This window comes from Leiobunum rupestre, chromosome 9 (genome assembly GCF_980474605.1).
Source record: "Leiobunum rupestre chromosome 9, qqLeiRupe1.1.hap1, whole genome shotgun sequence".
In the NCBI taxonomy this organism is placed as follows: domain Eukaryota; kingdom Metazoa; phylum Arthropoda; class Arachnida; order Opiliones; family Sclerosomatidae; genus Leiobunum; species Leiobunum rupestre.
Window position 1 is genome coordinate 28,656,553 of NC_143392.1, and position 23,438 is coordinate 28,679,990.

The window sequence follows — 23,438 nt, forward strand, 5'->3', positions numbered from 1 at the left end:
CGGTGTCGAACTGGTCATAAACCCGGTGTCGAACTGGTCATAAACCCGGTGTCGAACTGGTCATAAACCCGGTGTCGAACTGGTCATAAACCCGGTGTCGAACTGGTCATAAACCCGGTGTCGAACTGGTCATAAACCCGGTGTCGAACTGGTCATAAACCCGGTGTCGAGCTGGTCATAAACCCGGTGTCGAGCTGGTCATAAACCCGGTGTCGAACTGGTCATAAACCCGGTGTCGAACTGGTCATAAACCCGGTGTCGAACTGGTCATAAACCCGGTGTCGAGCTGGTCATAAACCCGGTGTCGAGCTGGTCATAAACCCGGTGTCGAGCTGGTCATAAACCCGGTGTCGAACTTGTCATAAACCCGGTGTCGAATTGGTCATAAACCCGGTGTCGAGCTGGTCATAAACCCGGTGTCGAGCTGGTCATAAACCCGGTGTCGAACTGGTCATAAACCCGGTGTCGAGTTGGTCATAAACCCGGTGTCGAACTGGTCATAAACCCGGTGTCGAGCTGGTCATAAACCCGGTGTCGAGCTGGTCATAAACCCGGTGTCGAACTTGTCATAAACCCGGTGTAGAATTGGTCATAAACCCGGTGTCGAACTGGTCATAAACCCGGTGTTAAACTGGTCATAAACCCAGCATCATTTTTACCCAATAGGTAAGTTATAACACCCTACAAATGTACTCTAATCTTCACGAAGTTATAATGACAAGAATTAAGTGATGATGAAAAATCATGAAACCCGAAACTTCCCTCAACAAGGAGCTGATGTTCTTCCCAAAATAGCCGCTTTACCTTTTAACTAAACGGTGTCAGGGACCATTTAAAGTCCCCGATAATTTGCGTGGCAGGCAAGGGGGGGGGCGAGATATATAGGTTTCCCTCCGCGCGTGAGAGTTAAAATATTAGCCCAAAATAGCGTGCCGTTAAAAAATGGCCCGTTTAAAGTAACGTTAAAATGAATCACTTGAAAATATCGGGAGAGCGCGGGCCACCGACATAAAAGAAGCGACATATTCTTCGGGTTTTTCTGTGTCGTCGAACACTAGCGTGGTCTCAAATTTGTATCGGAGTTTACGCACCGTTTGACCCCAAAAGGAGAGCCGTCCGCTTGGACCGCGCTTGTCAGGCGAAACGTCCCCCCAGCGCGGGGGACCACGGCGCCGTGTAAGCCGAGATGGAGACGGGCCAGAAGTCAACAAAAGCCGTTTCCGACGTCGGAGTTGGGTAACCCTGGCACGCTTGAAAGGAGCCCACTAACGGAATCGGACAGGACAGAGCGGCTTCTCACCTTTCGGCGACGGAACCACCTCCCCGATCAAGAAGCCCCTCGTTCGCCTAAACGTATCCGCGCTTGTGTCAGTTATAGATTATCAAAGAGTGAACTACACACTTTGTGCGGATTCTCGAGTGGAACTGGTTGGAAGAACCGATTTATACGCTTCTTGTTTGGCCAACTCAAAGCGACAATATGTGGAGTTCCACAGTATTCGAATTACAACTGTAACTGCTTTTATTATTAGAACACCCTAGTATGATTAAATATGTTTAAAACCAAAAGTAGCTTTAGCTGTATGAAGCTTAAAAATTAGTAAATCATGTTTAAAATTTTTAATACTGATCCTTAGGGCACCTTCGTATGATTAAATATGTTTAAAATTCAATGTAGCTTTGGCTGTATAAAGCTTAAAAATTAGTAAATAATGTTTAAAATTTTTAATACTGATCCTTAGGGCACCTTCGTATGATTAAATATGTTTAAAATTCAATGTAGCATTGGCTGTATATAGATGAAAAATTATTAAATCATTATAATTTAAGAACATCCTGAAACAGAGTGATCTGCCCATAGCGTAGAACTTGTATAATGAAGAGAAAGTAATGTGATGAGATCAAAATGTATCAAGAAACCAACGATCAAAAATAAGAAACAAAATTTTACAAAAATTATCACAAAAGCGAACTGAGTTTTCAATTATCGGATTAAAGAAAAAGGGACTTTAGATATTCTAAGAACCAAGCCCTGCAAACTGTCCAAGAAGACCATACCACCAGATTCACAATGCTTTAATCTCTTGGCAAAGAAGTTCGAAATTTTAATTCTATTCAAAGTATCATCTTCCCAAAACATTTTAAGCTTAGCTAGGCTAATACCCAAGGCACCACCTTAGGACCAAGTCATCTAGCGACTTTTATGGCTATTACTCAGATGGCCAGGTTATACTGTGTTGGAAGATGGTGGCAAGCCACGCTCCATACTGTTACCGTTACCGCAACGTTGCCCGGTTCCAAAACTTAAATAATTGTATCGAACCCCACAAATTAACTACAGCAACTTTGATTACTCGATATAGCTTAGTAGCACTTGATCCTAGTTGGCTGTGACTCACATATTTATTTTGCCACAACTTCCAAGTTTCACGGCCTATTTCGTTCTAAGAAGGTAGAAACCAAACACTATAAGGAGTATAATATTTCCATTCTGAGCCTACTAGGAGTAATATAACAGACTGGAAACAGCGTTCTTAAGTTAACAGAAAGAAACTTTCTAGCATTTCTTTAATTATCGCTCAAATATCGTAAATATAGTAAAATAATCGCAAAAAGCGTACTATATAGTACGCGATTGAAATTATAGTACGAAGAAAATTCAAAGTTAATATTATCGAAATGTACTATAATTATAGTACGTTGGCAACGCTGCGTTACCGTCAACAAGTGCTTATGGAAGGGGAAACCGAAGAACTTAATCCAGTGGTCATAGAACTTGCTAAGTCAACGCGGAAGGAGTTTTTACCCAGTGTCACAAGTTGGTATCGAATCAGGCTCCTCTCGCTGCGAAGTGAAAGTGCTTCACCACTCATCCACTCCTAGAGGTCGGCGGAACGAATAAATTAACCGTCAAAATTTCGATTAACAATAAAAAGTTTGGTCAACTGTTTTTGATGAACATTTTATACGAATAAACAACGATTTAACATGCAAAAATATTCGGTATTTTCGTATATTTTTCGGATAATTTGCTGTTATGAATAAAAATAAATAATTGGATAATTTCTTATTCAAACGCCGATCTCTATCCGCTCCATAATGTTAAATATGTATTGTATTAGAAAAACGTATATTGAAGTATATTGAAGCTTGGGTCTGTCCTTGCACAAAAATACATCAAGATCTTCCAAATTTTAACTCCTATCTTCACGTTTAGCTCGAATTAGGGAATGGATGCCCCGATATTAGAAAAATATTTTCAGGAAAAACGTTTAAAAATAAGAAAATTCTAGATGAACTTACTAATGATAATATTTTATTCGATTGGCCGCGCCACATACACCAGACTTCAGTAAAATCAGAAGTAAATGAACCAAAGTTATCAGACTGCTATACTCCCCATGTTGGAGGCGTTTTCCTTATGAAGTTACATTTTTACCTCGAATTTGAAATTTTGCACGCTCCTCGGCCGAAAAAAAAACTTTTTGTTTTTATGAAACCATTTTTAAATAGCTATACCAACAATTCCCAGGTGCAATTTATCATGTCAAAAGACGGGAATGGAAATTAGCTTTTATTTGACTCGATTTTCTCATCATTTTAATAAGGAAAACGCCCTCCGATTCTGAGCGCTATTTCAATAACTTCGGCTCATTTACTTTTGGTAAAATGAAAAGAAACATATTCAAATATGCATTTGCAAACTTCTTTCAATGAAAAATTAGAATAAAATGGTATGACTAAAACGTCTTTTACCATGATTTTATCATACTGTTACAGGGTTCGTACGAAAATTTCTTATCTAAAATCCCTGACTTCTCCAGGTTATCCCTGACCAATTGTTCCCAATATTCCTGAACTTTTTGGTTATATTTTTTGACATTTTTATTATTATTTTAGGTCAAAAATTCTTTGTTAATATGTGGTTTGGTTGACTAACTAAAATCCCTGACTTATCCCTGACTTTCTACGAAATTATTTAAATCCCTGACATTTTTCCTCCATTTTACAAATCCCTGACTTATCCAGGTTTTCCAGGATATCCAGGTTCTGTACGAACCCTGCTGTTATGATAGATAACTTTGTTAATATCGGCCCCGAATAGCCAATATATCGGCGCATCCATACTCTGTATAGCCTCGGTATACAAGATATTACCCAAATTACTCAACGTCGGAGTCGACGATTTAATTAAACGCGCGGTACACTGGTGAAGGCGGGTTAAATAAACGGAGACCGCGCGGCCACAAGGTCAATTGCCATAAATCGCCGCCTGTACGCCAAAAGTCCACATCATAAATATCGTCGAAGGAGAGCGAACCTGGATGGGCACCATTAACTGCAACCAGCAGCTACTTATTTCAAGCCCAAAAAGCCACCAATTTCACCTTTCCACAAAGGTCATAAAAAAGATTTTTTTCACCCTGGTCTCTTTCGCTTCCTAGATTAGGGAGTTTTTATATTCAATTGGCACTAAAGGTAGAGGGGAGGGGGGTGAAAGGGGTAAAAAGGGGAAAGGATCGTTAACAGCCCCCTCACTTCCTTTCTCTCTCTTTCTCATTTAAGAGGTTGGAAAGTATCCGTTAAGTGGTTACGCGTAAGACACCTTTCTTTATGAGAAAGCTTTAAAAAGGGTGGCTGGAAGGAAGCCCCTGAAACCGAGCTTCGCCGCTCTACAGGGAAAAACCGTCTATAGCTTCCACCTTTTAACTGTCCTGGGAAGGGGAATAAATGACGCCACTCGATCGTCACGCCACTTTACGGTCGAAAGTGTTATAAATTAAACCTCGATACCCTCTTTTTAAATTCTTTTCGCCTAGCACATTAAAAGCCTTATAACGGTATTTAATTTAGTTTCCCGTTACGTTAACAAATACTTCCAACTCCATAGAGCCGATATAATGAAATATAGTTTAAAGTTTTTCCAAGAACGTATTCATTAATACCTAAGTACCAGGAATGCATACCTCTACTTGGAATGCTAATCGCGACAGATTTTCGTAGTGTTGTAAGTCGGAAAATTTTCAGTGGAAAATTTCCCGCTCGGAAAATGACCGAGGCCTTTATTCCGGAAATTTTCCGTATTTTTCCGAAAAAAATAAAAAAGTTTTCATTCCATGATTAGTCTAATACATTGTTTGCATATTTAAATAAATCGGCATTTTCACCTAATTTTTTCGAATCTGAAAGTAAAACTAAACCTCTAGACTAGTTTAAACTGATTAACAATGTAACACTATTAATGTTTTGTAGTATGTTTACTGATATTAGACATTTTATATCGATAAAAAGTTAAAAACATTAAAAACCCTTAAAAAGTAATATGTTTCAATTTTTTATTTTTCCGATTTGCGGAAAATTTTCTGGAACTTTTTCTGCATTTTATTTTTCCGGAAAATTAACAACACTAGATTTTCGTCTCGATGTGGCTGACGGTTTTTTTGACGTCACTATGTTAAATTAACAAACAACTACGTGAGAGGAGAGCGCGCGCAGAGGGGATTTTTTTCCTCGTAGGCGGGACCAAAGCCGTCAGAGTGATCTTACCATACGCGATACGCCAGGATAAGCATTCCAAGTAGAGTTACGTATTTCACTATTCCCGTTAATACCTAAGTACTTAATGGTAATGACCGTTTAAACGAATTTTAGCGTTTATCCCAATCCATCTCGCGCTGATCCTATTAATTTAGATATAAGCAGGGTGACCAGAGAATATTTTAAAATTCTTTTAAGGAATTACAGGAAAATTATCAGAGATATATAGGAAAATATAGGAGGAAAATTGGGGTGAAAAAAGGAACATATAGGAAGAAAATTGGGGTGAAAAAGGAATATGTAGGAAGAAAATTGGTGTGAAAAAACGAAAATATTTGAAGAAGGTTGGCGTGAAAAATGGAAAATATATGAAGAAATTTGGTGTGAAAAAAGGAATATGTAAAATTGGGGTGAAAAAGGGAAAATATAGGGAGAAAATTGGGGTGAAAAAGGAAAATACAGGAAGAAAATTGGGGTGAAAAAGGAATATGTAGGAAGAAAATTGGGGTGAAAAAACGAAAATTTATGAAGAAGGTTGGCGTGAAAAATGGAAAATATATGAAGAAAGTTGGTGTGAAAAATGGAATATGTAGGAAGAAAATTGGGGTGAAAAGGGGAAAATATAGGGAGAAAATTGGGGTGAAAAGGGAAAATATAGGAAGAAAATTGGGGTGAAAAAGGGAAAATATAGGGAGAAAATTAGGGTGGAAAAAGGAAAATATAGGAAGAAAATTGGGGTGAAAAAGGAATATGTAGGAAGAAAATTGGTGTGAAAAATTGAAAATATATGAAGAATGTTGGCGTGAAAAATGGAAAATATATGAAGAATGTTGGTGTGAAAAAGGAATATGTAGGAAGAATGTTGGTGTGAAAAAACGAAAATATATGAAGAAGGTTGGCGTGAAAAATGGAAAATATATAAAGAAAGTTGGTGTGAAAAAGGAATATGTAGGAATAAAATTGGGGTGAAAAAGGAATATGTAGGGAGAAAATTGGGGTGAAAAGGGAAAATATATGAAGAAAGTTGGTGTGAAAAAAGGAATATGTAGGTGAACAAAGGAGACTTTTTCCTCGTAATCTGTGACGTGAAATTTATGTCATGGCGGCCATTTTAAGGCGGGACTCAGCTACGACGTACGCCTGCGAAGCTACGAGCAAGCACCCAATATTGAATAAATAATTGAATAAATAAACACAAAAACCGGTAAAAGTGAAGATTACGTTACGCGTAAAGAAAGAAAATTAATTACTAGCCATTAAAAGGAAATAATTCATTTTGGCAGAGAACAATGAAGAAACATTGTCTATTCAGAAAAGGCAAAATGTTTTTCGAAAAGGAGAAAATGTTGGGTAAAACTGGGTAGTTGAATTAATTAGAAGGAGCCGGGGCGAACAATAGTGGCTCATTATAAAAAGGCCAAACCCGGCGGCTTTACAATGTTGATGGAAAAACAACTCGTTGTTTTCCACGCCGCCATTATACCAGTTCCCCGAGATTTGTTGCGCGGGTTGGGGAAAAAACATTTAATTACGATACAGAGCGGCTTTATTTAGCCTGGAAGGCGGTTATTACAGAGGCACCCTTTCTGGTTGCGAGCCGACCTTTGTTGACTTATTTGCAATTAAACGACCAAGCCATACGCGCACGATAAACCGCAAAATTTTAATTAACCGACGCCGCTCGGGAAGACTTGGCAAATGTTTAAGACTGTGGAAAAATGCAGTCGGGGATTTAAATTAATATTTTAGTTTCAAAATACGAATATTTATATACTTTAAAACTCTTTATCTACCCACTGGTTAAAGTTCTTCGGTTCCCATAAAAACGTGAAGGTAATGATGATAATAACCTGGAACCGGAATCTATACTTTTACTTGGAATGCTTTGTCACTATAGTTAAGGTTGAAGAAAATTACTGTTTCTTCGAGATACAGTGGTCCAACATAGGTGAAGAGTAGTACGCAGCAGGAATCCATACCTCTACTTGGAATGCCTATCGCGGCAGACTTTCATCTCGATGTGGCTGACGGTTTTTTTGACGTCACTATGTTAACTTAACAAACAACAACGTGAGAGGGGAGCGCGCGTAGAGGGGATTTTTTCTCTCGTAGGCGGGGCCAAAGCCGTCAGAGTGATCTTACCATACGCGATACGCCAGGATAAGCATTCCAAGTAGAGGTATGGATTCATAATGACTTGAGCCTATGGTGGTGCCTTGGGTAACTCTTTGACGTCGAAATACATCCGTTTGTGATTCTTGTCCTGACGACATGAAAGTATTATTTTTCGTACAATTTTGTAGCATAATTACTTTTATTATTTAATTTTAGTTAAAATTATCAATTTTAATCTACCTTTCACATATAAATATACATATCATTAAAAATATTTCGTTATATAAATTTGATTTCAAGATAAACTGATTTCTAAAATTGCTTAAAAATCAATAAATTCTAAAACAAATCGAGTTAAAAAAAAGGTCAATTTGATTTTTATTAAAAATTAAAGAAAGTATAAATTTTAATGAAATCCGGCAAATTTCCCAAAATCTCGTATACATCTCCAGACTATGATGCTTTTGGAAAACCAACACATCCTATTTTAGTTTATTACGACTAACTTCACAATGAAAACTAATTATTTATTGATGTATTATAAGTCCTAAATGGCTTAAAGAAACAACATAGATTTAAACCAAAATAACATAATAATAAGCCTTGTAAAGGCGTTTTCCAGCCTAGTACCATGAATAAACTGGTCGTGCAAAATAAACTGATTAATATAGGCGCAACGAGTCGTTTCGTACAAAACAAACATTTACAAAAGTTGCACGAAAATTCATAAGCGGCTACAATCATACTGACACTAATGACATATTTGATTTAAAAAAATCAAAACAGCTTTCGAAAATGGCGTGCTATTTATAATCAAAATAAGTGTTACCCGCGACCACTACCACAAGTTCGTATTTATTTTGCCTCAGTAACTGAAGTAATATTAGGTTAGAGTTAGGTTTAATATATTGTCTGACACTATGTAAAGAAAAAAATAAATGGATGGTAAAAATTTATTCTTTATTTTACAAATAAATACTTCAAATTTACAATTTAATGGTACATAATAACTTATTAGTAAGTAATTATTTCCAATAACATACCCTTCTTCGTTTCAAACCCTGTTTTAAATAAAACAGAACCAAAGACCTAACAATGGACAGAAATTGCTTAATTATTTTATAAAAGTTAAGGGGCTAATTTTCTTCGTAAATTTTCCAATCGTTGAAGATGTGTGGATGCGCTTATTTAAAAATTGCGTTCATGTACGCCGATAGCGGGCCCGGGCCCGGTAAAATATAGATTTTGGGCCCCAAGAGAGGAGAAACTACTGCAGATAGCTACACTTTTCAGGGGAATATATACCTCGTTGGCTCAAACCCGGGCCCCTAGACTGCACGGGCCCGAGCCACGCTAAAATATAAATTTTGGGCCCCAAGAGATGGGAGACTACTGGATATAGCTATACTTTTAAGGGAAAAAGTATACCTCGTTTGTTAAAAAAACCGGGCCCCACCAATAATGGGCCCGGGCCACGGTAAAATAAAAAATTTGGGCCCCAAGAGAGGAGAAACTACTGCAGATAGCTATATACTTTTCAGGGGGAAAAGTATACCTCGTTTGTTAACAAACCGGGCCCCTAGACTGCACGCGCCCCACCTATAATGGGCCCGGGCCACGGTAAAATATAAACTTTGAGCCCCAAGAGAGGAGAGACTACTGCAGAAAGCTATACTTTTCAGGGGAAAGTATACCTCGTTTGTTAAAAAACCGGGCCAATAGACTGCACGGGCCCCACCAATAATGGGCCCGGGCCACGGTAAAATATAATTTTGGGCCCCAAGAGATGAGAGACTACTGGATATAGCTATACTTTTCAGGGGAAAAAGTATACCTCGTTTGTTCAAACCCGGGCCCCTAAGCTGCACGGGCCACGGGCCTGATCGGATAACTATTAACGCCATCTATTGAATTATTGAAGCTTATTAAGATTCTAGTACAGCAAAACCATCGTTAAATCTAAACCAACTTTTCAGTTTATAAATAAAAACCTAATGGGTTTATTTATTTAACAGGTTTCTAAATCGAGAGAATTCAATGGCAATATTTATATATTGTACGTTTATGGCGTGGAAAAGGACCATATAACAAGCAAACAGTCAAAACGGGGTGTGACGCTTCAAGACGGAAAAAAGGTAAAAAAATCACATGGATCGCGAGAGGGGCGTGGTTTTGTCTAAATTATGTATTTCTGAAAAGGGGGGAAGGCGGAGGGATCAAGATTTACGTATTTTGATAAAGCAATATTTTGGCTAACGATCGCGGAAGGAAATTCATTTTATCCGCCCGCCGTCTTTGCTAAATATTAAACGCGTACATAGAGACTTAATAGACGTGTAGGGTGAGCTTGTTGGAGTGTAGATTGTACTACGTCTACACTCCAACAAGTTTCACCTACCCGTTTTCGATGGGTGGCTTAACTTCTATAATTTAGTGTAGTACCTCATTATCTCGCGGTGGAAATAATACTGTTATATTTGCATAAATTCGAATTAATATTTCATTCGCTATTTTCTTTTCTTTTTCAGGACGAAGAAGCAATTGACACAGCGCCATGCCATGTACGAGTCATATTTTCCTTTTACATTTGAATGCCATAATTAATATGGAATGTATTTCTCAAAATAATAAAAAAATTATGGTTTAAAAACAATCATTATAGAACTTTTTAAAAATGTACTTACAATTTAAGGTTCGTAAATGTTACCTGTTTTAGATATTGAAACTACCTCGCAATCAAATTAAAGGTTAAAACAAGAAAGTAAAAATACGATTGAAAGTACTTTATTAGAATTATTTGATTATTTGTAGGGAGCGGTTGGCTCGCGTGGCATGAAGGGCTTGCCACCACCCTCCTACGCAATTTAAACCAGCCACCCGAATTAAAAGTCAATAAAAGTCGCTAGATGACTTTAGTCTAGGGTGGATTGTTATTTTTATTATTATTATTATTTATTATTTTACCATGAAAAAACCGCTATTATAATTTTTTACACTGATTTAGTTAAATAAAAAATAGTTTTACTAACAAGGAGGCGACCCGAGGTGTAACGCACCGATTTCGTTCAAACTCGGGGGTTTGGTAGACCTTTATGTAACTTGAAAAACACTAAAGGGAATTTATTCAATGGGCAATCATTTTGCCATGGCAACCAAAAATGTATTTGACAACACAAAATGGAAATTTTCCAATTGAAAATAACATGCGAATCTGACCAATTTTAAGGGTACCCCCCTTTAAAAATGCTTAAAATAGAAAATATAAATAAAAAAATAATGAAAAAGTTCGAAATTAATTAAAATTTGTCAGATTTCCATGTTATATTCAATGGGAAAATTTCCATTTAGTGTTGTCAAAAACATTTTTCGTTGCCATGGCAAAACGGTTGCCCATTGAATAAATTCCCTTTAGGATTTTTCAAGTTACGTGAAGGTCTACCAATGCCCCGAGTTTGAACAAAATCGGTGTGTAACACCTCGGGTAGTCTCCTTGTAAGTCTACAATATCCAAAGAAAGCTTATTTATAGGGCTATTAGAAAAAATAATTAAATTGAAAACACGATTGTGAATTTTTATAGTATTTCCTTTAATGTTGTCAATTTTTGAATTACACTTGATACGTTCATAAAACTATCCCAAGCCAGTAAAAAAATACATTCACAATGAGTATATTTTTTCTGACATAACGCAAAATATTAAAAACCAGCTTAATATTTCGGAATAAATTTTATTTTTTTTATTATAATCTATTGACCTCCATGCGATGACCCTATAGCAGTATTAACATGTTGAATTGATCCAAGATTTATTTAACTTTCAACGATGGAAGTTATTTATATCTAGACATTAAATTAACGACAAATTCCAAGACCTGCGCAAGGACTTATTTAACTTTTAATGAAAAAGGAGTTATTTATTGTAGTATCTACATGTTGAATTAACTCCAAATTCCAAGAACTACGCAAGGACTTATTTAACTTTTAATGAAAAAAAGAGTTATTTATTGTAGTATCTACATGTTGAATTAACTCCAAATTCCAAGAACTAAGCAAGGACTTATTTAACTTTTAATGAAAAAGGAGTTTTGTATTATAGTATCTACATGTTGAATTAACTCCAAATTCCAAGAAATTGCGAAGGATTTATTGAACTTCAAATGTTAATGACCTACGTTTTGAAAGGCCAACTTTTTAACTGAACACCAATGGAAAAATATACTGTCGAACTTTGTTTAAAAATAAAACAATTTAAAAAATAAGGTAGTTAAATATATCAGCGAGCAGCACTCATATCAGGTAGCTCTTTGGGACAAATATTCAAATTAGGTTCCCAGTGGCAGCATACTTTTTCAAAATAAAGATATCGTTTCTGGGCGGCGTATGAAAAAGTTAGGAGCTCCTTATAAAACGTGCGTTTCATCGCTAATTTGTTGAAAGATTTCACCCCGCGCTTTTCAAAAGGAAACCAAAAAAAAATCAAGGCAAAGATATTCGAGATTGAGGGCTTTATTAAGGATTAATAAATCGTACTTGAATCTCTTTCAAACAAAAAAAATCTTGAGGACTTTAAGTATCTAGCGGTTCGTCGGATCTACGTATCGCGTACATTTTAGCCATACAAATACGGAAGTGAAACGTTTAGAAAGGCAGGATGGAGCCCGTTAAGAAGTCGTACTGTCCGGATACGTAAAGCTTTATTTATGAAGTCGAAAAGTAGTTCCCGTGGGCGTAGTACAGAGAGACGCGAAAATAGATTTAGCCAACTCTCACCATTAATTACTCGAGGGTCCGCTTAACTGTCCGCTTGAAAGAAAATGGCGTTGAGACGAAATTAAAAAGGAAAATAATACGAAACGCAGTTCGTGATTCAAACCCACATCGTTTCGTTTAAAAGGAAAATAAATTTAATTTCAATTAAAGTATCAAAAATTAAAACTAGCGTTTCGTAACTTTGAAAGACACGCCCAGAGGATATGACAAGTTACACGCGAACTAAATTAAAGGTTGTTTTATATAGAATATTGTGTATCTGTATTTATTAGTATAACTGGAAATATAATTAATGAAAAAAAAGGTTTCAAACTTGATGTTTATATAGTTGGCGCTTAAAATGTTAATTATAAAATAAACGGTGTCAAAACCCGATTTGTGATAAAATATAGCAATAAAAAGCTGAAAGATATCTCGTATACGGGTTAAAATAAAGTAGATATAATTTATATTAGTTGAACATGCTCGATAGGACAGGCTGGATCGGTTAGAAGCGGTTTCCATTTTCCGAGTTTTCTTTAAAAACATTGACAGCTCGATCAGAATGACCTTTTGGCGTAAACCAAGACCGGGTATCAAACTCGTCCTTTGCTGAAATCCGGTCGATTTCGCACGCCACGCAAACAGTGGAATTTACAAATATACTAGAAGAACAATAATTTACCTAGAGGTCGGCGTTCGATTAACTTTTATCCATGGATAAAATAAGTTCGGCGATATTTAAATAATATTTATTTAAATAACCAATATTTGAATAATAATTGTAAAATGTTTAAATAATCGAAAGTGGATAAGCCTAATATTTAAACAAAACAAACAATTATTTAAATAAATTTAATTCAAATAAATGCTTGGTTGCGTAAAAAACATAATTAAATAAGTTAAAATTATATTATTTTTACCAACTTTTGTTAAATAAATCGGAAATTTTGTGGATAATGAATAAACAATTCCGAGCACTAAATTTACCCAAAAAAAAAACCTAAATTAAGGATGGGACGTTTATAAGGATAAAACTAGAAAATGGAGGTTTAGTGGACTTAATAAACGAAGGCGGGAAGGAGGTAACGTATGCGCCTTTACAGACGCGGATGAGCGACTAGCAACCCCCGATCAACGTTTGAATGAAAAACGTTACGTTTCTTCAAAAATGGCGATAGAGGCTCCCCCTGGTTTTCGAAGCGGGAAACTTCCGAAATAAAATATTAAATAGCCCGATGGAAAGTTCTTGGTTGTACTTCTAAGAGAGTAACTTTGAACCAGAACTCTTTTCTTTGAAAATGGGCAGTATCGTCTCTACTTTAATTTTGGCTCGTCGCGTAACCGTTTCTACGGCACTTTTCGCGGTTTGGTTAAAAGCCAAAATGAAAATTGAAGAGAAAATTTTACGATAATGTATTTTAGCGCTTATTTTCGTTAATAGGTGCGCACGTTTAAAGTTTAGTTAAAAGGATAGCAAAGTAAAATAATTTAGAATGATCGTTCAGTCAACACACTTCAGGAAGATCTTCAGGATGTTAAAATGAAACACTTTTCAAAGTATGAAAGTACACTAACAAGGAGACGACCCGAGGTGATAATCACCGATTTTGTTCAAACTCGGGTATAGTGTACACCTCCATGTACCTTAAAAACCTGCGAGGGAAAAGTTGCGACGGGCTTCCGTTTTGCCATGGCAACCAAAAACATTTTTGACAACATGATTTGGGATTTTTTCATTGAAAATAACATGGGAATCTGAAGGATTTCCCTGACATTTTTTAAAATTCCCCGACTTTTCGACCCATATTCAAATTTTCTGACTTAATAATAATAATAATAATAATCAGCTAGGCTAATCCCCAAGGCACCACTTCAGGCCTAAGTCATCAAGCGATTTTTAAAACCATTAATTCAGGTGGCCGGGTTACAATGCGTAGGAGGGTGGTGGCAAGCCCTTCATGCCACGCAAATTCAAATTCCCTGATTTTCCCTGACATTTAGGACCATATTCAAATTCCCTGACTTTTAGACCTATAAACCAATTCCCTGACTTTTAGACCTATATACCAATTCCCTGACTTTTAGACCTATATACCAATTCCCTGACTTTTAGACCTATATACCAATTCCCTGACTTTTAGACCTATAAACCAATTCACTGACTGTTAGACCAATATACCAATTCCCAGACTTTTCGATCCATATTCAAATTCCCTGGATTTTAGATACACATTCAAATTCCCTGGCTTTTAGATACACATTCAAATTCCCTGGCTTTTAGATACACATTCAAATTCCCTGGCTTTTAGACCCATATTCAAATTCCCTGACTTTTAGACCCATATACCAATTCCCTGACTTTTCCAGGAATTCCAGGTTTCCAGGTACTGTTGCAACCTTGGTTCATTATTACTATAATCGAAATTACCACTAGGTGGAGCTCACTTATTAAGTTATTCCTAAAATCAAAAATGGCCGTGAAACCATCTTCTCATTCATAAACCTCCACCACATATATCAAAATGTGTACGGCAGGACGAACTAAATACGGAAATTTCGGCGGACAGACATACCAAGAAAGACTATAAATCATAAGCTATATAAACGGAACAACGGGACCCGATCTATAAAAAACTTATTAGAACGAATCAAAGTTTTTTTTTCATTTCTGTAAAATGCTTCGAAAGTCTCTCTCTCTTTCCCACGCCTTGGTGACCGAGTTTTGGCGGCGCACTGCAAAATGTGCCGCCAATTCAAACAGGCGCTCGCGAGCTAAAAGCTACAGAGAGAGAGAGATCTGGCGGCTCCATCCGGTAGGCCTAGATTTCTAAATGAAGAACATCTGGCTTACGACGTCTTAAAATCTGGACCATCAAAAAGAACTACTCAGAGAGAGAGAGTGAGATCCGAGGAGGGCAGGGATAAATTGTAAACCCCCTTTCACTTCACGACCTGATAAAAAAAATGTTCTTAACAAAAAAGAAGTGAAAGTTGGAAAATTTTGGAAGAGCCCGTGTGATACTAACTTCAGCCCTCTTTTCAAACCTCCTTGTTGAATCGATAAACGATCTTTGCAACTTTATTAAATTTGGAATGGTCATGACCATACTTTTAATTTTTTTCGGACTAACAACCAAGAATACACCAAAACCTCAAAAACAAAAGAGGCTTCAATAAAACATCTTCAAGGAAATTACCAAGAAGCAATATTTCCGAGAGCCAGGACCTGCAAGTTACTGTTTATTTGGTGCTTGTTGGAATAATGGAAACTTTTCACCTGTCGTGTTTTTGTCGACCCTTAATACGTCAAAAAATCTACCTGGTTAATATGGGTTAATATGAGACCCTTTTTGCATACCCTACAAGTTAAAAGTTTCCATTATTTTAACAAGCACTATATAAACCGTAACTTGCAGGTCCTGGTCCTTCGAAAATATTATTTATTGGCAATTTCGTTGAAGATGTTTTATCGAAGCGTCTATTAGAAAAAAAAAGTATTTTAGATGATAAAAATAGGGACCAATGGTATTGGAAATAAATTAAAACAAAACCTAAATTAGGTTTTAATAATATTATAACCATCGTAATTCGACCATTTTTAATACTGCCCTTAAACATAAAAATCAAAATATAACCCGGATTTATTGAAAATAGGGTAGTGTAGGTAAATTGAAGAAAATTAAGGATTTTTCTGCATTCTAGGGACCAGATGCGATCCCCGATAAAGATTGAAACAACGGATAATCATTAAATTTTCGAGCACAAAATTTTCGTTCGCGCAACTTAATTGAAAACAATACATCCATGACGTCCATCAATCACGGATGCTTCAGCTCGGTGCGTCAAGGGTGGCGTCGTGGGGAAAAAAAAGAGAAGGCGAGCAATCAAGGGATTAATGATGCCGGTAGAACCGATTGAAATAGCTGCGGCTACAATTACTTTTGGCGTAATTTGGGTGTAATAACATCAACCCATGGCGTCGTAAACCAAATTGCGAAGTTAATGGTTACGTTATTTTCCCTCCGCGTTGGATCCCACGAAACCACACCTACAGTCCCATCTCCGTTTCACGAAAAATCAATTAAAAAGCGCGCTTTTCCGACTATTATATCGCCATCAGTGACAAATTGGGGACCCGGAAATTAGGCGCGACTATTAACGCTACCAAAAATGAGTTTGAAAATTTGGGCTATAAAAGAAAATTGGACGCCGCTACCCTCGAAAACAGGTAGGAGGGTACGTCTTTAAGTAGCAGTTTTAGGACGTGATGTAACATTGCTAACGCAAAAATCGTAGAAATTTAAACGGAGGAGAGAGAGAGAGAGAGAGAGAGAGAGAAAAATGTATAATAATAATAAAACGAGAGAAAAAAAAGCGTGGGATATTTCGCAACAATAGGAAAAGCGTGATTTCTTAAAAGTCGTCGTTCGGCCCACGGAAGAACGGGAGGAGACGTGGCCCCATCTAACGGTACCTATAATCATCGTAAAAATACACGAGGGGACCCGAGAATAAATCGCCTCCTTTCTCTATTGTGATTGCGACGAAAACGAAACGAAACGAGTGGTCGCCGTCACTCGTCGCCCTATTTAGGTTAAGTCCAAAGCGACGAAACCCGGGCAAACGAGGGAAATACGGACAACATCGTCGATCGCGTAAGCCGAGATAAACGACGGCGTAGAAAGGAATGCCATCTAGTAGGAAGAAGGAACCGCGCGAAAGAGGGAGCGTAAAAGGAGACCACGAAGAGCCCGCTAAAAAAAGCTGGCACCCTGTCAAAGATTCCCGTTCTTTCCATGAACCTGCCCTTCGCAAATTGAGTTTTCCTCTTCCGTCTTTTCCGAAGGTGCGCGTTCGTTCGCGGAAATGCCTTGGAACCAAAATATATTCGCCCGAGAGAGGGCAAATTGAGGGCAACACTCGGAATTAAAGATTATTTCTGCCACCGTGTACAAGCGTCGCTGACGAAACAACCGTTTCATTTTCTTGGCAAGAGTCGACAAAATGCGGGAAATGTTACGCTGTTGATGTACGCGTAGTAATGTGCCTACATTTTCAATATCTCGAGATTCTTCAGCGTGGGTGGAAGTTTCTCTTCGTCTCCCAGCGAAATCCCTTCCTGGTTTCCCTCTACCCTAAAGTAACCAGTATGTCTATGACATTCCTAATTTTCACCGCGTAATTTAGAAGAGGGTAGGTGTAGGGTGAAGTCTGCCTTTAACTTCACCCTGAACCGCGTCTCAGTTAAGAATTTGCGGTTTTGCCAAATTGCGTTTTCTCTCGAAGCTTTATATTTATATTGGTCTCCCTACCCTTCAAAAGAAAGATTTTTTATCACCTAATAGATCGAGATTAAATTTAGTTCGCCGTTCTCTCTCTAGATGGGGCGGTATAAAGAAGCGTTTTTCTAAAAAAGCGATCGATTGCTTTATATATATAGAGTTAAAAAGCAAGGAAGATAACGCATATGACAACCTCGGAGACGGCGGCAAATACTCTTTGGTACAAACGGGAACTTTTCGCGAAATAAAAATGACTATTGCTAAAAATTATCAATTAAATTGTTAATAATACAGGGTTGCCACAATATTTTCAGATTCATTTCCTTATTTTCACTGACTTTTTTAAGGCCATAATTAGAAAATATTTCACTTTATATTTTATATCAGAAGGTAATAACTTCAACTTATAAGGGTGACTCGTCAGGTTCTGTTTTAGCTGATAAATTATTTATTGAAAGTTGAAATTACAACGAGTAAAAATAAGCTGAACGTTAAAGGAACTAAATAATATTAATAAAATTACCTTCCTAAGCCTTGCAACATTAAGTTTATATTATTTAACTTTCCCCTGACATTTAACAAATTATTTAAATTATACGACCTTCCCCTGACCTATAGCCACCCTAAATAATTTTTCATCAAATATAATAAATTTGAAAAAAAATACCGAAACGAACCCCAGACACTGCCGTATTTCATGTGGTATGGAATATTTTAGTTCATTTCGAAATTTATACATCAATCTATCAAATTCAAAATACTGTAGCCAACTAAACGCTATTTGTTTCGAATATAAACGCCTCAAGTTATAAACATAAAAAAAAACACAAAAATAAACAATTTAATATCGAAAATCGAGGGGATTTTATTTCGATTCCAAAACATCAAAACAACGTTCTTAGCGGGGAAAAAAAGACTCCAATATAGTTTCGTAGGTCTGGCAGGAATAAAATAAAAACCTACGTATACCATAAACACCTAACGTATCACTTGGTCAACCATCAACGCAGACTGAACACTCTCCACATCTTATTCTAAACTACCATCTCACCATTTGATATACAGGGTGTCCGCTAAAAAATTATCCAAGGCGAATATCTAAAAATTTCGATAATGTAACACGACTTTTTTTTGAGTTATTAGCGCTTTCTCGCAATTTTCACTTTTACGACCTTTGTGATTTTGGAAAAAAAACTTTATCGACTTCCTATTGGTCAACTCTGATCGGGTAAAAGCTACTTAGACCCAAAATGTGCCGGGAAATACTTTCCCATTGGAACGAACTTTCTAACACTTACGGTTCACGAGATAATTTTTGTATGACCTTGAAGACATGGTTCAAGGTCATCGACATTTTCATAGTAGGTGTTCCCCCTACACACTCTACGCGACCTGAAAATTTCAAATTCGTACCTTAAACCGATTTTGAGATATTCGCCCTGGTTCTTATTTTATTGGACACCCTGTATAATAATATGAAACGTAAGGAAAGGCTCGAACGTAATGTACCAAAGACGAGGTATTAAAACGAACCAGAGCAGAGAGTGCAATATGTTGAATACATATAGTAGAGGCGGTTGCCTAGATGCAATATAATACCGAAAAGGATATAGATATATATATATATACCCACGACTCTGGTTTCCGAGGGGGGAAACGTACCCAGAAATGGCCAGGAATATTAACATGTACTGGATGAAGTCAGCCAAATAGAAACTTATTGGATTTTGGTATTTCTCGCGAGTGGATCCGCGACTAGGTTTTCAAACGTAACTCGCTTCTTTTCCGAAACGTAACCGTATACGGTAAGCTGGAAGTTAAGCGAAAGGCAGGTAGAAGGGTAAAGACCGCTTTTACAAAGTTGAAACGGAATCGTCACAACAACGTCAAATTGTAACAGCGTAAAAGGATACAAATTATCTCCTGAAAATCGTATATTCTCAATATCTGAAACCATGGAAATAAAACCAACGAGATAAAAAAAAGGAAAACTTATTAGGTACAACCTCCAGGATTTATTTTTTACGGAATATTTCAATCACGCGGCTAGCATCTCGGCGGGGGTCATATCTTCGGAAAATATTTCAAATATTTCTAAATAATTTACGATCGTATATCTTCGTATTTAAATATTTTTATCCTTATGACGTCATAAATGGATATAAATATTTCCCCCATGGCGGACAACAGGGGTTCAAAGACTACGTCTTTTGTGTTCATATTTAAATATTTTTATCCTTACGACGTCATAAATATATAAATATTTCCAGGGGTCCATCGATCACGTCTTTTGTTTGTATTTCAATATTTTTATCCTTCTGACATCACGAATACCTATAAGTATCCCCCTCACAACCGACACCAGGAGTCCTGCGACCACGTTTTTGTATTCCTAAATAAATATTTTTATCTTTATGACGTCACGAAAATGTTTAAGAATATCCCCCCCCCCATTAACAACCGACACCAAGGGTCTAGCCTATATTATTTTTATCCTTCTGACGTCACGAATATGTATCAGTATCCCCCTCACAACTGCCACCAGGAGTCCTGCGACCACGTTTTTGTATTCCTAAATAAATATTTTTATCTTTATGACGTCACGAAAATGTTTAAGAACCGACACCAAGTGTCCAGCGCATATTATTTTTCTCCTTCTGACGTCATAAATATGTATAAGTATCTCCCCTCACAACCGACACCAGAGGTCCAGCGATTACGTCTTTCTGTTCGTATATTATTTTTATCCTTCTGACGTTACGAATATGAATAAATATTCCTATATAAATATTTTTTACCCTTATGACGTCACTAAGTCACTAATATAGGTCTTTCCCCGCCACCAGGGGTCCAGCGACTACATTATTTTCTAGGAAATAATAAGGCGCCACAAATTGAGAAGGGTCAATAAATGAAAGGGTAAAAAAAGGTTTTTCCGTAAAACCGTCCACTCCCTTCGAAATTTCTCCGGCACTTTATTAAAGAACAAAACACGACGTAGTGTATTCCTTACATCCAATAAACCCCTTCAATTAGTAATGAAAGGTCAAACAAAGGTTATCACCGTTTAAGAGCACGATTTAAAAAAAAATGTGTAATAGCAATTTTCGTAATACAATTAAATTTTTCGCATCCCTCTCTTTTACCCCACGAAGGCATAAGAATTTTTTTCTGGCGTTTAAAAATATTGAAGTTCTGGTAGAACATAAAAGCATGTGTAATATTTTTTAAGTACCTCGCGAGCAGTTAACCTCCTACCTGTAAAAGGCGACTCTTAAATAATAAACGAATATATAGAAGCTCGAGATAATTTCAATAAAACGTGGGTAGTTTTCTAATGCAATAACACGTTTTTAACTATCCTTTCAAAAGCATGTAAGCGGCGCTCGGTTGGATCAAAAAAAAAAAAAATAGGAGAACTTAAAATCCTTTAGTTTTCTATCGTTTGACGAATGCTAGTAAAAACAGGAGGCAGCTGGCGTGGGATCGCGCAACAAGATGTTGCATATTGTTAAGGAGTACTTGGCCTTCCACTGAGATAAACTAGCTCAATATATTTAGCTTTGTACTAAAGTATATTATTTTGAAGCCAAAACCATTTTTAAAGACTTTAAAGTGGATTTCGAACGGAGGGACGCTTGAAAATGTTGATTTTTTAAGCTGATTTCGAGAATTTGGAACTGTTTTTCACAATTGTCAAGTTGATTTTAAGATTTTTTAAAACCATTTTTCTGCAAAGTGTACGGGATTTTTGAAGAATGTAACATCCTAAGATTTTTAGATTCCGTATTGCCTCCTTGGGCATAAGCTTAGCTGATTATTTTTATTATTACTATATATAAAAGGTAGGTTTTGATATTTCTCAGCCTAATTAACAGATTCTAAGAGTAATTGTAACTCTTATTTCAGAACATTGAAATTAATTTCAATAATTTAAAATTTGTATTATTACTTTATACTATTATTCTGAAAAGTTTATTTCAAAGAATCTTCAACTCCTCGTGGTTAACCAGATAATTAAAAATTAAAGCAATATTACACCAAAAATAAAAGTTATAATAAAGTAGGGTTTTGATATTTTTAAGCCTAATTTACAGATTCTAAGAGTAATTGTAACTCTAATTTCAGAACATTGAAATTAATTTCCATAATTTAAAATTTGCATTATTACTTTATAATATTATTCCGAAAAGTTTATTTCAAACAATCTTCAACTCTTCGTGATTAATCAGATAATTAAAAATTAAAGCACTATTACACCAAAAATACAAATACATCGTAACATATTTTAGAAGACAAAAGCAAAAGACAGACGACGAGTGCGACTTTAATCAGGGAGGCTTTCAATTTGCGTTCGGGAAAGGACTAAAATGGATGACAGGGAGGTTTCCGAACGAATCCTTAGATGGTGCTAAGCGATTGAAGACGTAGAACCCTTTTGTAGACGGGTGGAACGAACAGAAACACACCTGCACTTAAAAATTGTATCACAATTTTAAGGGTAGAACCGGGGCCTTCTTTAGGATGGGCGACTAAAAGCCCATTGTATTCCTTATAAAATTTCCAATTAAACGCGGGTAAAATGGAAAAGGCCCCTCATTGTTAGTTACCATTCTATTCTATCAATTTGACAAGCTCTTAAACAAAGAGGTGTGCGCGCTGGACCCCGCCAGACACCCTATTAAAACGATTCGCCAAAAAAAACACGTGTACAGGCGATGGTACGTATTGAAATGATCGACGTTAGCACGTCCGTTCTCAAACAAAGCCGTTTGGTAGGGGTTGCCAGACGAACGATAATTATCGTATAAAACGATAATTTCGAGACAATTGTTGGGCTGTACGATAATTTAGTAGCTTGAAATAATTAATATAGACCAGTTTCGGTACATGTTTGAAAAATATCGGGAAAAATATTCGAAAACCCGACTGCCCAATTGCGAAGTATTATTTCAAAAACAGTAGATACTAGCCTATCCTGTTTTTTTTGCTAATCCTTTTTTAGCTTTATGACTTGGGCCTAAGGTGGTGCCTTCGGTATTAGCCAGCTGATTATTATTTATTATTATCATTTAGTCCCAGATAGGACGCTATTTTGGATAATTCGAATTCGAATTCAACGTACAAAGTAGTTTCTGTAACAATACCAATTTATAGCAGATTAAAATCAAAATAGTAATTAAGTGTCCAACATGGTTTTACAGTGGTTCTTTTAAAGTTTAAATTTTAACTTGTGGTTTCAAAATTTGGCATTTTTTAAGATTCATTTTAGTAAACATTTTCCATTTACAACCAAAATTAAAATCCCTTACTACGGGGTTGTCGCAATATTCTCAGATTCAAATTCCCTGTTTTCCCTGACCATTTTAAGTTATTTTCTCAGACTTTTGAAGGCTAAAATTAGACTGTTTTTAACTTTTACATTTATCAGAAGTTAATAAATTTATTCAACTTTTATTTCAATACAAAAGTTATTTCAACGTTAAAAAACCTTTAATGATCTACTTAATAATAACAGAATCTGTAAAATTACCTTAAAAAAGTGTCAAGATAAAACTTAATTATCTGACTTTATATGCATTCTTTAAATTCCCTGACCTTTCTTTTTAGGCCCATTTTGAAGTTCCCTGACGGTTTCCTGACGTTTGCCAACCCTGTACTAGTTCTTAAAATTCCCTGACTTTTATATCCATTTTCAAATTCCCATATTTTCCAATGACCTTTACACCCATTTTCAAATTCCCAGATTTT

The 23,438-nt window shown here is 36.4% G+C and overlaps 1 protein-coding gene and 1 long non-coding RNA gene across 2 annotated transcripts in view; one reads left to right on the forward strand and one right to left on the reverse strand.

The window, feature by feature from the left end:
• MESR6 (misexpression suppressor of ras 6) overlaps positions 1–23,438 on the reverse strand; it is a 397,644-nt gene that overhangs the window by 314,788 nt on the left and 59,418 nt on the right. The gene's annotated exons all lie outside the window — the stretch shown is intronic.
• LOC149927079 (uncharacterized) lies at positions 430–10,264 on the forward strand. Its single transcript, XR_016474082.1, has 3 exons — positions 430–666; positions 9,669–9,788; positions 10,182–10,264. It is a non-coding gene; the product is annotated as an uncharacterized LOC149927079 (long non-coding RNA).